The sequence below is a fragment of the Mesoplodon mirus genome (genome assembly GCF_964341445.2).
Source record: "Mesoplodon mirus genome assembly, chromosome: 1".
Taxonomy (NCBI): Eukaryota; Metazoa; Chordata; class Mammalia; order Artiodactyla; family Ziphiidae; genus Mesoplodon; species Mesoplodon mirus.
The window spans coordinates 48,686,984-48,695,650 of record NC_138976.1 but is presented as its reverse complement, the minus strand read 5'-3'; positions in this window follow the sequence as shown (position 1 = coordinate 48,695,650).

Genomic DNA, 8,667 nt, shown 5'->3' with positions numbered 1-8,667 from the left:
AAATCTTTTCCCTAGAGCAGTAGGCCTTTTTCATTTCATTAGGATTACTTTTCCCCCTCACACTGCCAAAGCCATGATGGGCCTTTCTTGAATTTTCACTATGAGAAAAAGGTAGGTTTCCTGGGGATAAAGTGGAGCTCCCTTATGCATGACCAGAGACCCTAGGAATTTCTCTCTCACTCAATGGTCCACACTCAACTTCCAGGTAATTGACAAAATTACTATTTGAGTTTTCCAACCATTTTATTTCTCCAGCAGGTTTTGCTCTAGATAAATAGATCTTAGCTCTGATTCTCTGGATTAACCTGTGTCTTCAGATTTGTGAGTACATTTTGCCCTGCAAACTCAGTTCTTTGATGGACCCCAAAAGTCCCTGATTTTTGGTTTCTCCCCCTTTTTCTTGGTGTAAGGATGGGAAGGACAATTTTCAAACTCTATTTTTTGGAGTTGAAGCCTAAAGTCTCAGTAATTTACTTTTTATTGTTAAGGAAAGCCTCATTAAGCAGATGCTTTTTTTTTTTTTTTTTTTTTTTTTGCGGTACACGGGCCTCTCCCTGTTGTGGCCTCTCCCATTGCGGAGCACAGGCTCCGGACGCGCAGGCTCGGCGGCCATGGCTTACGGGCCTAGCCGCTCCGCGGCATGTGGGATCTTCCCGGACCGGGGCACGAACCCGTGTTCCCTGCGTCGGCAGGCGGACTCTCAACCACCGCGCCACCAGGGAAGCCCAGCAGATGCTATTTTGTTTGAGATCTTTATGACAAGGCAGTTCTATCCTTGTAACAATAAAGGAAACAGTGTTCTATGCAAAGTAAACATCATATCCAAGGCCTCTAAGAAGGAAGGGCTTAGCAAATTCAAGTCCAGTGTGGCTGGGACATAAAAAGGCCTGAAAGAGTGTTACAGAAATAAGTAAAGATGCAGAAGCGGGTAAGAAGAGATATTACTGCGGGTCATGATAAGAAATAAGATTGTCTCTTAAATATACTGAAAAGTTACTGAAATTTTTATGCAGGGGAATGACACAGCCCAATTCACCTTTTAAAAAATGGCTCTATTTGGGGGGATAACTATTGTTCTGAGGTAAAAGTAGGTGAAAGAAGACTAATTGTGAGTCTACTGGAATAGCTTAATTAAGATGAGAGTTGAACTAAAGTTGTAGTACTGAAAAAGAAAAGAAGGAGCTAGACTGGGAATTTTTTAGGGATAGAACCAGGTGACTTTCTGATGTAATTAACTGGGAAGAGTAGGTTGAAGCTAATTGTGAACATTATTATAGGAAAAGACCTTAGAGGATGCCTAGATTAATTAATTCATTCCCACATTAATCAAACAATCAAACAAATGGTCCAGAGAGAGTACAAAAATTGCCCAAAGATACAAAGCTAGCATGATCACTGCTCAGAATTAGACAATCGTCATAACAGTGAGGTCCTTTAGTCATCATAACAGTTTGCTTCACTCTCTTACTTCTGACTACTTTTACTTACGCAAAAATAATATATTTCGACCTCAAACTTATCTCTATATGGCATTCCCTTTCCTCATAACTTTTTAGAAAGAGCTGCAAACCAGACTTTAGTTTCTTTAAAAATTTGCAAGTGTTAGATAATTCTTTCATAACTCACACATATGAACATTTTCGCTAAAATTAAACTGAAAAATAAGACAAGGGCTCAACCAGATAAATTATTTAATGTGGCATTGTAATAATGGCTCAGCAAGAAAGAAAAATTCTACACTACAGTACCAGGTAACTGTGTTAAAAATATATCATAGTGATCCTAGCCAATTAGTTTACAAAGGAAGGAATATATCCATAGTCCAATGTAAATTCAAATGCACCTATGTGTCTTAATTGAATAAATCAAATGTGCATGCATATGTAAAAGTTTAAGATATATTACTGAAACTTGCAACACTTTTTAAAAGTATCTGTCTTTAACTTGTGCTAAATCTTGACACCTATTTTGTGTCTTGACCCCTATATTATAGTATTTTAAGTAATAAAGTGCTATCATAATTTTACCAATGGAAAAGCTTTTAGAAATAGTCCTTCATTTTATAAACAGAAATAGTGAATCTATAGGATTGGTGAAGGATTATCAACTAGTTTTTAAATTACTTAATAACCTCTGTGAACTTAGTTATCTTCTCTTTGAACATAATTAAAACTTCTGAAAAGAGTAAGCGTTAATATTCCAGTTATAAAAAATAGCTGTTACGTACTGTGTGCTATTGGTCAGGCATTCTCAAGTATTTTACATGAATTATGTAATTTAACTCTAACCTATGAGTGGATTTTTTTTTCTTTTTTTTTTTTTTTTCGGTACATGGGCCTCTCACTGTTGTGGCCTCTCCTGTTGCAGCGCACAGGCTCTGGACTCACAGGCCCAGCGGCCATGGCTCACAGGCCCAGCCGCTCTGCGGCATGTGGGATCCTCCCGGACTGGGGCACGAACCCGCGTCCCCTGCACTGACAGGCAGACTCTCAACCACTGCGCCACCAGGGAAGCCCAGGAGTAGGATTTCTTTTTAATTCTCACATTATACATGAAGAATTTTGGACATTAACAGACTATATTACTTATAAAAGGTCACGTTGTCAGTAATTATAGGATCCAGGATTGAAACCAAGAAAATCAGACTCCAGAATCTGTGCTCTCAATTAACTGCTACACTGCCTTCCTGTTACATGATACTGTCTTCTTATTCTGTAATGAATGGACCCACTTCCTTATACTATTCTTCACAAAGGAAATGAAAAAATGTACTAATTTTAAGTACCATTACTAAATGCTAATAGAACAAGGAGACTATATTTTCACTTATCATTCACCTGTTCCTTTATTCAGCTATTAATCAACCAAAATATCTTAAGCAACTCTTAGGCATTGTAACAAGATATGAGAAGACTAAGATTAAAGACAAAGTCACTGTCCTCAAGTATTTTCAAGTCCATGGGAAGCCTACATAAATTTGCATAAACTCTGCATGATTTGAAAATAATCAAGGAGACAAAGTTAAATAGGCAAAAAACATAAAGTACTAAAATTTAGAATGATGAACACATAATGTAATAAAAGTAAGTTTCACTCTAATATAATTGAAGAAGTAATAAGGAAAATTTAGTGTAATTTCTTTGTTCTCACGTAAGGAACATTTCAGCATATTGTGGTCCTTGGACAAACAGCATCAATATCATCTGGAGATTTGTTAGAAATGTACAATTTTTGAGCCCCACCCCAGATCTACCAAACCAGAGCTTGCATTTTACCAAGAGCCAGGGTTATTTGTATATACACTGAAGTTTGAGAAGCAGTGTCATAAAGACATATACCTTGAATGTCTATGTTTCCATAGACTTCATTTGCATATATAGCTTGTTAAAGCTCCCTTTTAGGTACATTCCTGTCACTACTATTTCTTTGGAGGCCCACAGTGAGTGTAGTTCATGTGTACCACTCATATTCAGGGAAGGGCTGATACTGCTTAATTGTAGAACATTAGAGCAAGAATGATTTTTGCCAAGCATCTTGTGTGCTTATACTTGGCATTAGTGGTCAGAATTTACTATTATGCAAGATGATAAACAACAACAAAAAAAGAGGTTGTATGGGAGAGATGTTAATTTATAAATCAGAAGGCATTTGGATTGTTCAGAAAGCCAGCAGAAGAACAACATTAACAACAGGGTTCAGAAAATTAAACCCAATTATAAGGTAGCATAATGATGACATATACACTAGGAATGACTAGTTTAGATACACTAGGAATGACTCCAGCACCCTAGGAAATTCATCCTTATGCCAAAATCTGAGCATTGTAGAATCTAGGTTGCTGTTTGATACTAAGATAGAGGGGATTTTAATGTGGGCAGTGCTTAGATGCCACAAATTTTTGCAAAAGTTCATTACTAATATTATGAGCTGTCCTTGGGTTGACTCCTTACAAATAGCCATGCTATCTGTGTGAACAAAGTCAATAAAACAGATTTTCCAAATCAGCCTGGGCTTTGACACTACTGAATTCTTCTACAGTCTTTAAACTAGGACAAAAGCTTGAAAGGTAAAAACAGTCAAACCTATTGAGGATATTTACTGGAAAACTAAGCTCTAGAGACATGAATAAACTAAAATCACCTCTATGACTCCTAGTTCCCAGATAAACTCGCCATACCTCTCAGGTATTTCCATAAGAGACTCTATTCTCTAGCTATACAAAATTTCCAGAAATATACTGTTGATGTATTAGAGTTGAAACATGAGAAGCTAAGAGAGAAAAGGAACGAAGCACAGTCAAGAAAATAGAATTTGTCAGAGAATCTTCACATTGTGCAGAGCAGACCCTGACACAAAGTGGAGTTAACAAGAATCTATTTTTTTTCTGTGAAATTTGAGAGTAAAAAACAATTCAATAAAGCCTCCTTGCCCTACAAAAATGAATATCAAATTATTTCTGCTAAAGCATTAATAACTCAAAATTCAAATATGTAAAACAATGTGTCATACCTTACAGAAAGTTTTCATATGGATTACACATTATTAATTGTGAACAATAAATCATTAGTTATACTATATTAGTAACTTAACTATGGAAGTTGACACTATATTAGAAAGTCAAAGGTTTTGTTGTCAGACAGACCTCAAATTTTATTTCTCATTCTCTCACTTTTTTAGGGTGTGAAATCTTAATTGACTTATTTCAATTTCTTCATCTATAATCTGAGGTAATAATACCTACTTTGTAGAGTAGGTTTTCAAAATATAAACCAACTCAAAAGGGTTAGGAGACACAAAGAGACCATATATGTGATGTCCTTTCTTAGTCCCTAATTCTCATCTGCTAATAAAATTATTCATATTCTGAGCTGTCATCTGAGTTTTCTCCATTGATTACAATTAAATCCATCAGTTTCTTTTCCAGCTCTACATTAGTGTGCATTTCTCGTGCCCTTATTCCTCCCTTTTGCTCCTTCCAAAAATGACAACTGCTTTTCTTCATCACATAAGTGGCCATTCACCCTTGAGCCAAGGAAATAATGCTCACCAGAACAATATTTAGACTGAGTAGCACTTTCAAAAATTCAAGGCATAGCTATCTGTCTGTCACTGAGAAAGTGGATTACTGCAAGGATTCTTACTACTATAAGAGTCATGTCAGAAAGAGTTATTGATTTATTGTCAACAGAAACAAACTCATGTTGATAGCACCTGGAAACCAATTTCATCATTCTTAAACGCAACTTTTCAAAAAGAAATGTGCAATTGATACAGAGCTCACAAATTGTAGCATGCAACATATATATGCTAATTTGAGAATACACCCTTTGTCTTAAATACTTTCATATTCATTAGTACCATGGATCCTTGCTGTGGTAATTTCCTTACTGAAAAACATTTTTAAATGTTCTATGCCATGTATAAAATACAGTGACAAGAAAAACTGTTGGATTAGCTCTAACATGAGTCTGTATACACACATATACATACATGCATATATATGTATTTATATCCACAAATGCAGATATACATATATACATATACAGCTATATCTACATTATATATTCATAAGTAGAAAGTGCATTCATATATTACTTCTCTAATTAAATTATATTTCATAAAATTAGAAACATGAAAGTAAAAATAGAAGAATAAAGAAATTTTGCCACAAGAGTAAGAGGTCAATTTCTTTTCTGTTCCTAAGTATGAAGAATAGGATCCTCTAATTTTCAGAACTGGTTCAGAGTGACTGTGAATTGGCAAGAGAGTTGCCTAAGAGAATAATTAGAGTTGTGCTAAATACTGAAGTATATAAAACATATAAAGCACATGGTCAATCCTTTGTCACTTTGTTAATAAAAGAAAATGTTGATGACAGGCTCAGTGTACTTATTTTTCTTATTTCACTGGTATACATTTATGGTATATAGTAAATAAATCACCCATTTTCTATTAAAGTCATAAATACCAGGAATAATCTTACATATATGAGATTATTTATATTCTGTACTATTAAAAATGATTTTCCTTTTTGCCTGAAATTCAAATAAATATCAATTAATTTGGGTAAACAACATACTTAAATATCCATCAGAAATGTTCATATTCCTAGGCAGACCACCTGGCAAATATTACCTGACTACCATAAGCATGTTGAGATAAAGACATACAAATACCTATCACAGACGGTGGCTGGTGAAGCATTCCACAGACTCTCACATATTTTCATAATATAAAAGTTACAGAGGGGCTTCCCTGGTGGCGCAGTGGTTGGGAGTCCGCCTGCCGATGCAGGGGACACGGGTTTGTGACCTGGTCCAGGGGGATCCCACATGCCGCGGAGCGGCTGGGTCCGTGAGCCATGGCCACTGAGCCTGCGCGTCCAGAGCCTGTGCTCCGCAACGGGAGGGGCCACGGCTGTGGGAGGCCAGCATACCACAAAAAAAAAAAAAAAAAAAAAAAAAAAGTCACAGAATATTTTGAAAGGGATGATTTGGGAAAAGTTGCTACGGAAAAAGATTATCATTTGTGATGTGCTCTTAATTCAGGTAAATTATTGGTAGATAAAGCTGGAACTGTAATAGGGAGGAAACTGTATTCTATTACAAGTTAATCACTGAAAGGATGTTGCCTGTAAGTTTAAATTATACATAATGGCCCATCTCTTGGAATCCTGCCTCCCAGGTAATGAGCATTAAGCTGAAATACCTTTGTTTAGCTCACAGGAAACATCCTGACCAGGCCCACCTGTGAATGGCTGCATGAATGAAGAGATTAAGACATACCCTCCAGAGTTTGGCTGGAACCAGGACTTAACCCCTCCTCTTTTGGTATAAAAGAAGCCTGAATTCTACTCAGGGAAGATTTTTTTTGGGACACCAGTCCACCATCTTCTCAGTCTACTGAGAATAAAGTCACTATTCCTTGCCCCAAAACTCACCTCTCGATTTATTGGCCTGTCATGTATCAAGCAGTACAAGCTTGGACTCGGTAACAGAAATAGGGATTTCATTTTAGTATATGAAAGAGCCTGGATAATGGTATAATGCTGGTCAATATGCATATGTAATCTCAGACAGTCTAAAATTCTGTAAGCATGTATACTCTAATTTTTCTATAAAGATCACAGAGGGGAAAAAATAGAATTAGATAACCAGGAGAACCAATGAATGACAGTAAGTTTGGCTTGCTTAGAAAGTCTAGCAGAATGGATAAAACAGAGAATCCCAACTAAAGTAGAATTAGGGATATCGATGAATGGCTACTAATACTAGTCCTGTCACATTGAACAAGAGAACATGACACCAGGCTTCATGCCTTCCAGTGAATCTGTCTTTCTAATGGTCTCCTTTTTCAGGATCGTATGCCTTTTACTTATATTTTAAAGCTATGAATAGAGAAAGAGAAAATAGCACATCTCCCAGATTTTTACAGATAGATTTATAGAGTAAGTTAAGACAATTAACCAGAGAAATCTCATGGCCTGGGCTGAGAACAAGAACGAAGAAAATGCTACCAATGCCCTGCCCCAGCAAGTACCCTCGAGGAGGGAAAGCTCTGCCTGTTTGAGTGTGTGCATGCAATTTTGTACATGCATGTAGGGGTGTGTGTGCATAGTGTGATTTAAGAGGAAAACAGATAAGGAGACACAAATGTGCTTCAGTATCTTGGGCCATGATAGCTTGAACATAGATATATTTGCATCCTTTGATGATTTTAGTGTGAAAGCAAAAATTAAAAAGTACAGTAGTTACTAACAGAATTAAAGGAGCATTCATTAAAGCAGCACTGTGGAAAATTCAGTTTGTAAACCAGGGGGAGTTTAGAACAAATCATTAGGTATTGATACAAATTTCATCTGTTTCTAGTGCAGTAATATTGATAGTTAAATCATGATGGGCTGTCTTAGGACACCAAAACCAAGAGTTAATTCTATAAACTTACTATAGGCCAAGAACAATTCTAAGATCTTGTTTGTATCAATGAATTTAATACTTTACCATAATCTTATAAAATACAGACTCACCAAATAGTTCAAGTGCCTACGGCAATAAGAGATTCCTATCTGGCCTAAAGTTGAGCAACTAGCACATGGCAGGAGCAGCATTCCAACACAGTGTGTTGAAGGTTGAAGTAGTGTAGACGCAAGTTCAATGCTCTTAATTACTATGCTTTACTCTGATGGGACAGAGCTATTTTTGTTTCTTCACCACCCCCACCATGGCTAAAGACGGGATTAACACATTTGGGGTATAGGTTTCTCTAAGTGATCCAAAGTAAATATAATGGAAGATACAAAAATCACAAGACACTTAGCATAAATCATTATACACATACACACCCTTTTAACTGAGGTAAAATTCAATTAACATAAAATTCACCATTTTAACTGTTTTACAGTTGTACAATTCAGTAGTTTTTAGTACATCACGATGTTGTGCAACCATCACCACTATCTAGTTCTAGAATATTTCATCACCCTAAAAAGAAACCCATACCCATTAAGAAGTTACTCCCTGTTCTCCTCTCCTTCTATCCCCTGGCAAACAGTTCTCTAATTTCTGCCTCTATACATTTGCCTATTCTAAACTTACACACTGAATTTGAATCATATAGTAAGTGGTCTTTGGTGCCTGGCTTCTTTCATTTAACATAAGGTTTTCAAGG